Source organism: Octopus sinensis, linkage group LG12, assembly GCF_006345805.1.
Source record: "Octopus sinensis linkage group LG12, ASM634580v1, whole genome shotgun sequence".
Lineage (NCBI taxonomy): Eukaryota > Metazoa > Mollusca > Cephalopoda > Octopoda > Octopodidae > Octopus > Octopus sinensis.
Window position 1 is genome coordinate 61,872,968 of NC_043008.1, and position 8,075 is coordinate 61,881,042.

The following is an 8,075-nucleotide window of genomic DNA, read 5'->3' on the forward strand; positions in this document are numbered from 1 at the left end:
CGCAGTGTGAGGGAACTCGGAACCATGTGGTTGGTAAACAAGTTACTTACCACACAGCCTCTCCTGCGTTTATGTATATATATATATATATATATATATACACCTATGTATATACCTATGTATGTATGTACATATCTTTAGATGACATTTTTTAGCTTATTTTAACGTAGTAACCTAGAATCTTTTTGTTTTTTGCTACTCTTGAACTATTATTTGATTCTCTCTAAATCTTTGCAATAAACTTCGCCGAAAAAACTGTTACCAGTTTCGAGAACGTAATTGTCCGAGCGTTGTTACATTATATTCTATAATTGTTATATATTTTCTTGTCCAATTACTGAACTACTTATAACTTGAGGATTTTTCCTAGCTATTGTTGTGAATGAATGAGTTCAGAAATATTTGGCCCATGAGCATTAGTTTCTTCATACATCTAAGAAAAATTATAAATTGATGACAGTGCAGTCCAGAAAAAACGGATTAATACATTTTGCATTTCGTTTTCCGTATTTATAATTCTCAGTGTGACACACTCAAGCGCTTGGGAAAAATCACATAAGCGATCATTTTCCGTTCGGTTGCACCTTATCTATTATAATGAAAGCTATCTGCCTGAGACTGTCACTTTTGCTACGATACAACCTTTTAATATATATTAAATCCTTCCTTTGAATTTCAGGTTACTCTTTTACTCTTTTACTTGTTTCAGTCATTTGACTGTGGCCATGCTGGAGCACTGCCTTTATTGGAGCAAATCGACCCCAGCACTTATTCTTTGTAAGCCTAGTACTCATTCTATCGGTCTCTTTTGCCGAACAGCTAAGTTACGGGGACGTAAACACACCAGCATCGGTTGTCAAGTTATGTTGTGGGACAAACGCAGACACACAAGCATATATACACACACATACATATACATATATACGAAGGGCTTCTTTCAGTTTCCTTCTACCAAATCCACTCACAAGGCTTTGGTCGGCTCGAGGCTATAGTAGAAGACACCTGCCCAAGTTGCCACGCAGTGGGACTGAACCCGGAACCCTGTGGTTGGTAAGCAAGCTACTTACCACACGCATTGAGGTTAATATAAGTTCTGAGCTTCAATCCTATTACGACTAAATTATTTTGCTAAATTCCTCATTAGTTTCAAAATCCTCAAAAGTACTTTAATAGAAATATAGCAATTACGTGTACTTTAATAGAAATATGGTAATAAAACGGTTAACGGCTTTCTTCGGTATCTATAACATTTTACCAGATGTTGACAGTCTTGATATAACAGATTTTACCTTGAATGGAATTGCTCCTTGATAGTTTACACAAATCACTTATACTAGTGATAGATATTTACATCTAACATACATTGTTGTTATTATTACTCCTGCTATTTGCTGCAGATTATCTCCTGCTATGCCGTTTTATGACCACTATTCAGAAATCCAAACTTACTTGGGCTACATGTATTCAATATGCACTTCCCTTGCTGCAATATTACCGTACAATTTGGGATTGATTTCGGTATATTTTTTAGCAGTTCTACTGAGTGAATACATACCAAAACATTAGTTCTCAATCCTCTTATAAAATTATAGTATTAATATTCTAGAGTTGATCAAATTGTTAACAAATACTAAATCATGTACTTAGTGGGGCTAAGCATATATTTATGGCAGTATATAAATCTTTACCAAATATATACAGAGTCTTACTTTATGTGCAATTAGTACTCTCTTCCCCAATATTATAATTACACACTGGGAATATTATCTTAATAGTGTTTCAAATTGCCGTACAAATTTTCCGTTAAAAATATGTACATCGAAAGATGAATTCCCTATTTACTTGTTCTAATGGCGATATGGGCTGATCCGGAGTTAAGTGGTAAATTGTTGTCTACTGCAGTTACGTAAAAATGATAATAATTTCTGTATTAACTGTGCATGTTTAAATCTTGTAGTATGTAGAATGTTGTCGCAAAATAAGAGCTGCTTTGAACTTCGTATACCCAATCGTTTTCACATACAAGCTTGAACATTCAGTTAGGTAAAATACCATTTCTGTTGAACAATCAATGATTCTTATTTACGATAACATACTATTTATGATTGCAAGTGATCTAAAATTCCAACTAGCTATTTCATGATTTTCTCATCTTTATTAGCAATAAATTTCGTTGTTTTTACCTTTTTGTTGTGATTGATTTGTCTTCTTGAATTATGTTATCTTGCCGGACCTGAGACGTGAGCCTGTTCAAAAAGCTTTGCTGTAACATTTGTATCATGAGATATCCGTAAATGGAAAGCAGCTCGAGTATCTGTTTAGTACATTCTAATGATTGCTTACTTTTTTCCAAAAAATCAGAGTCTCCGAACATGTTTGATATTTTTCATTATGTACCAGTAACTTTGGATCCCTATCAACTTTTGGATGATAGAGCTGTTTCCCCATTCCAGCCAAGTGTTAATCCACGAGCAAAAGCTACATTATCATTTACCATCTATAGACATCTGCTGACAAAAATGCACTTCTTTGAACTCCAATACTTTAATTAATGATAAATGATGGGTGCCTACAAATGAGTTGCATCTTAATAATCTTATATGCAGGAGATAAGTATGTATCTTAGAAAGCATTCATTTGTGTGATATGTGATATTCATTCCAGCTAGTAGCAGCTACGAGAGATTGGAAACCTCTTAAGAAACGCATAAACCACGTAACTTCGTTATGTAGGGTGCACGAATGAGTCTCATTCCACAAACAAATTCTTTCCTTCCGAGACAAGTTCATTGGTTTGTATTTCAATTATAATTTATAATCAACAATATTTATAAAATAATATAAACGTAACCAATTAATCCTCTCTGTTCTCTGATGCAATAGAACTAATGTAAACAACTACCTGATGCAATGTCCTCTGATGCAATAGGACTAATCATACTAACAGCTGACAGTTCTAGAATTATCAACCGTAACATCATTAAACTAACATTATCCGTCTTTGAAAAAGCGCGTATGATTAAAGTGCTGAGTGTGTGTTTTAGAGTGATGTGCATATATATGTACAAAGTGAAATAGAGACGAACAACCACTCAGTTAACAAAATACACAAACACACACTTACACATCCTAACAACATTAGAATGCTTTGAGCTTCTATGAGCCACTGGAATTGCTGGAAATAGAAGTTAAATCTACCTTGAATTCGTCCCTACTGTTTTAAAATAATGGGGAAATGCTGATGTTATTTTAGTGATGCCCACGCAAGACTATATGATGAAGGCCTAAATGACTTCCCTCATAGCTCCAGAGCACACTTGTTTATCAGACTGAAGTGTGACTAAACAACATCGTCAATAGCAAAGTTACACTGATATACAGAAATAACGTATAACAGTGAAAGAAAAACATATCCTGTCAGCCGAAAGCGAAAACGAGAGGGGAAAGTGTCGGTGAGTCAGCTATAGTACATTAAAAAAAGTAATAATTAGAAAATTACACACTTCTTTACAAATAACAAGCACGATTATTCGTCAAAGGTGCTAAGATATTCTTTGTTGAATGTCCTTTCATTTCTTTTTTGTTGTTATTGTTACTGCTAGTTGTTTTTCCTTTCAATATAAAATCAAATTCAGTACCTCTACTCATCAATAAAATACACGAATAAACTGCTAGAAATTTCCGGAGGGAGCTTTCACCAGTAGAACTATTAAAATTTTGCTAAAAATCCAATCATTAATTTCTTTACTCTGCTAATTGTATTTTTTTTTTCAATTATATATATAGTTTTGGTATTTTATTTTTTTTAATTTTCAGGTTCCATAGCTACACACATCAAAAAGAAAGATATTAAGTTCAGTTAAATATGAAGCTTTAATCTTAACACTAAATCCCTCCGGAGACAAGCAGTACAACCTTGATTATTTTAGCAAGTCTTGATTTCCTATTAAAACTTAATCTCCATTGTAATTGGTTTTATAATGATACTGTTATTGACACCTCTCACGCCAGTTCTTGTTAATTGAAAATCTACAAATCACTCATCGATATTCACTACTCATGTTGTGTCAATACTCTACATCTTTTCACATTTACCATCATATATGTAGTCACATATATAAACTGTAATAAATTTTGTCGGATTAAGCTTATCAAGAGATATAACGCATTAAACTCTGATCACCTGTGACACATATTATATATATATATGTAAAATATTTTTCAGGTTTTAGATAACTAAAATATTGAAAAAAGGGATAACTGGAATTACTAATTACGGTGTGAGTCGGTAAAAAGTCATAGTATATAGATCTTGGTTTCATATAAGTTTTCATTTCGTGTGCGAAATTTCGTCTGAGGTCAGTAACATTGTTCTGAGCAAAGGGCTTACGTAGTATTGAGAATGCATATAAAGGGCGAAAGAAGAGGGAACCCGAAATGAAACTGGTAAATTTCTTTTCGCAATGACGTATGTCAAGATTGAAACGGACTCATAGTGACGAGAGAAGCAACAGCATATAAACAGAAAGAGAGAGAAGGGAGGAGAGAGAGTGAGTGAGAGAGAGTGAGTGAAAGAAATAAGGAGAGAGAGAGGGAGATACAGATAGAGAGACATGTATATGTGTATTATACGCATGTACATTGTACAGTGCGTAAGTGAGAAGTGGAAGATTCCAGATCTAACGTTTTATTCACATCTCTCATTTCCATTCCAAAATCGAATCCAATACAAGTTGCTTACTGCTAGAGCTCCTTTTACCATAGATCCACACCATTTGTGCCTAGGTGCAAGGAGCAAGTATGGTAAAGAAGTTTCTCACTGTTTCTTGCGATAAATACTTATATATAATTTGGACACAAAGTCAGCTGGTGATGTATTGGCTAATTTCATTCAGTAGAAGGCTTTCCATTCGAACTTGAAAGAAGAATGGTTATGAATGCTCGTATTTTTACAAAAGTCATTAGACATAATACGGATGTAGTGTCAACTCAAACAACGTCAAAGGTAAGACAGCGAACATAATTTAAAAGGAGTGGCTGTGTAGTAAGTAGCTCGCTTACGAACCGCATGGTTCCGGGTTCAGTCCCACTGCGTGGCATCTTGGGCGAGTATCTTCTACTGTAGCCTCGAGCCGACCAAAGCTTTGTGAGTGGATTTGTAGACGGAAACTGAAAGAAGCCCGTCATATATATATGTATATATATATATGTATATATGTATGTGTGTGTATATGTTTGTGTGTCTGTGTTTGTTCCCCCAATATCGCTTGACAACCGTTGCTGGTGTGTTTACATCCCCGTAACTTAGCGGTTCGGAAATAGAGACATATTGAATAAGTACCAGGCTTACAAAGAATAAGTCTTGGGGTCGATTTGCTCAACTAAAGGCGGTGCTCCAGCATCGCCACAGTCAAATGGCTGAAACAAATAAAAGAGTAAAAATATATGTAAAAGTTTTGTCGTGGATAATATTCTCCAGGAGAGACCGTCCTACTTTTTGCTTTAGGAAACACATAATCTTTATTTTCTCACGTATCTTCTAGACATAATGAGTTATATATCGATCAACATAATTTTGGTAACAATCTTATATCGTGACTTTGATTTGAAAGATGAAGGCGATTCAATTATTTCGTTATTACACATTCACGATTTTCTTTGCTTGTAAGTCCAACACGACATCCTATTTAATCACAAATCTGTTTAAAGATGCAAATATGTGAAACTGATCAGAGCTTGGAATGCGATTTACAAGGATTTTAATCTACATCCATTTGCCGGCTCTGCAGGAAATTACATTCAGTTCCCTTTGGATTTCGTTAAAATATTCTATGGAAATTTTATCTCAGTGGATCAGAACATGTTTCGGTGGAAGTGATATATTGATGCTGACAACGAAAAATGCCGTAGTAAATATGTCTCAAGAACACAGAAATTCAATCAGGAATTCCTCTAACAAGGCACAATCACAAAAGTATATAGCTTCAATGCAAATTTGCAAAAATGAGGAATAAACGAAATACTTCACAAACTAAGAATGATGGTTTTACATATTACCGTGCACATTTAAGATAATGACAAATTAAAGTGAATGAATAAAATATCCGAACTTGAATGGTCGTAACCAAACAGCTAAATAGATTTACTACGATGTTCTTCACTTATTGTAAATCCCATACATGATCAGTGAAATCTGAGTAATCCAAATATGTATTTATCCAATATAATTTCTTAAAAAATTCTGATGATAAAAACAGAAATACTTCGACAGAATTTTAACTCATACTGTAGAGATTTCTGATTAATGCTCTTGATAGATATATTCATAATAATTGTTTCAAATATAGGTAGAAGGCCAGAATAATATATGGGGAACAGTCGACAATAGTACTTAAGTTATATTTTATTAGTCAACTGTTAATCCTCCAGTAGATCAAATCTCACAAAGTAAGTAATAGGAGCAAAGCTACAGAGATATTGTACGGGTCTCTAAACTTAGGGTCAATACATTGCAAATTATAGATAATAATAATAATGATGATGATGATAATAATAATAATAATAATATAATAATAATAATAATAATAATAATAATAATAATAATAATAATAATAATCCTATCTGCTGGAGGCACAAGGCTTCAAATTTCAAATTTGTAGGGTGGTGGCTAGTCGATTATATCGACCCCAGTGTTCCACTGGTACTTATTTTATCGACCCCGAAAGGATGAAAGCAAAGTCGACCTCGGCGGAATTAGAACTCGCCCGGTGTGCTAACGATTCTGCCTACTAATAATATGACGCACGTATATGATTGCGATGCATGTGTCTGGTGCACACTTATCAGACGGATAGTCATGTTAGGTATAGTGGGCTTCGTATATTGACCCCAGTGTCACTTTGATGGCATGCACTGCTCTCTCACATAATGATAATAGTTGCTTTTAATTTAGGCACAAAGCCAGAAATTTAGAGAGGAGAGGGTTAATAGATTACTTTGCCTCTAATATCTGAGTGGTAATTAATTTTATTGACCGAAAAGCTTAAAAGGAAATATGCACTCTGAGCGATGTACACTCAGAATGTGAAGAGCCAAGAGGAATAGCACAGGAGACATTGCAGAAGTAGAAGAAGAGAAAGTATCAGGATATGTAGAAAGGTTTAACCGTATTTGAAAAAGAGCGTATGATAAAGTGCTGAGTGTGTGATTATTGCCAACTGTGAAAGAGTGTATTTCAGATATTACCTTCCCATGAAGTATGATGCAACGGCCAGAACGTTCTGGAACAGAATATGAAAAATGAAAAGACCTACAGATGAAGTTGACTATATTGAGGCCGATGTAACATAAGAATACTGGTGGACGTTAATAATTAAAAGAGCCTCCCAGTTAAAACTCAACCGGCCAGATATCGTTGCGCGAGAAAAGATATTTTCTGTTGCCCAAGTCAGTTGCCCTCTGGACACTAATATTGTTCGAGAAATACAGGAGAAAGAGGACATATATGGACCATTAATAAGGAGTTTGCAGATCCAGTATCCATTATTATTGCAGCAACCCATCTGGAGCAAAATATGGCTGCATTTGGGCACTTGAGGATAGAACACAAATACTTGATTTATACTCTACAAAGGATCACGATAACTGGGACAATACAAATCTGGAAGACTTTAAGTTTTAAGGGATAATGAACAAAAAGAGATGCTTTATTTCACAATCATGTTATGAAGTTGCTGACTGGTGAAAATTTATTTTAAAATGAAAGGAGAAGGAGAGGAACATACATAGCTACATAGATATATGTGTCTATCCAAACGTTTGAGTTAGAAAAAACTCAAACCAAACACAGAGAGATAGACAGACAGAAAAATTGATAAATAGATAGGTTGACATATACTAGAAGATTGAGAATTAGAAAGAGAGGGTGAGAGAGAGAAGGAGGGCGAGAAATAGAGAGAGAGAGAGAGAGAGAGAGAGAGATAGATACTACTTTATTCAAGATGTTTTTTCTTTTTTATTATTGAAGATCAAGAGGATTCAGCTGCCATTGGAAGCTGTTTTATGGTCTGTCTAGAG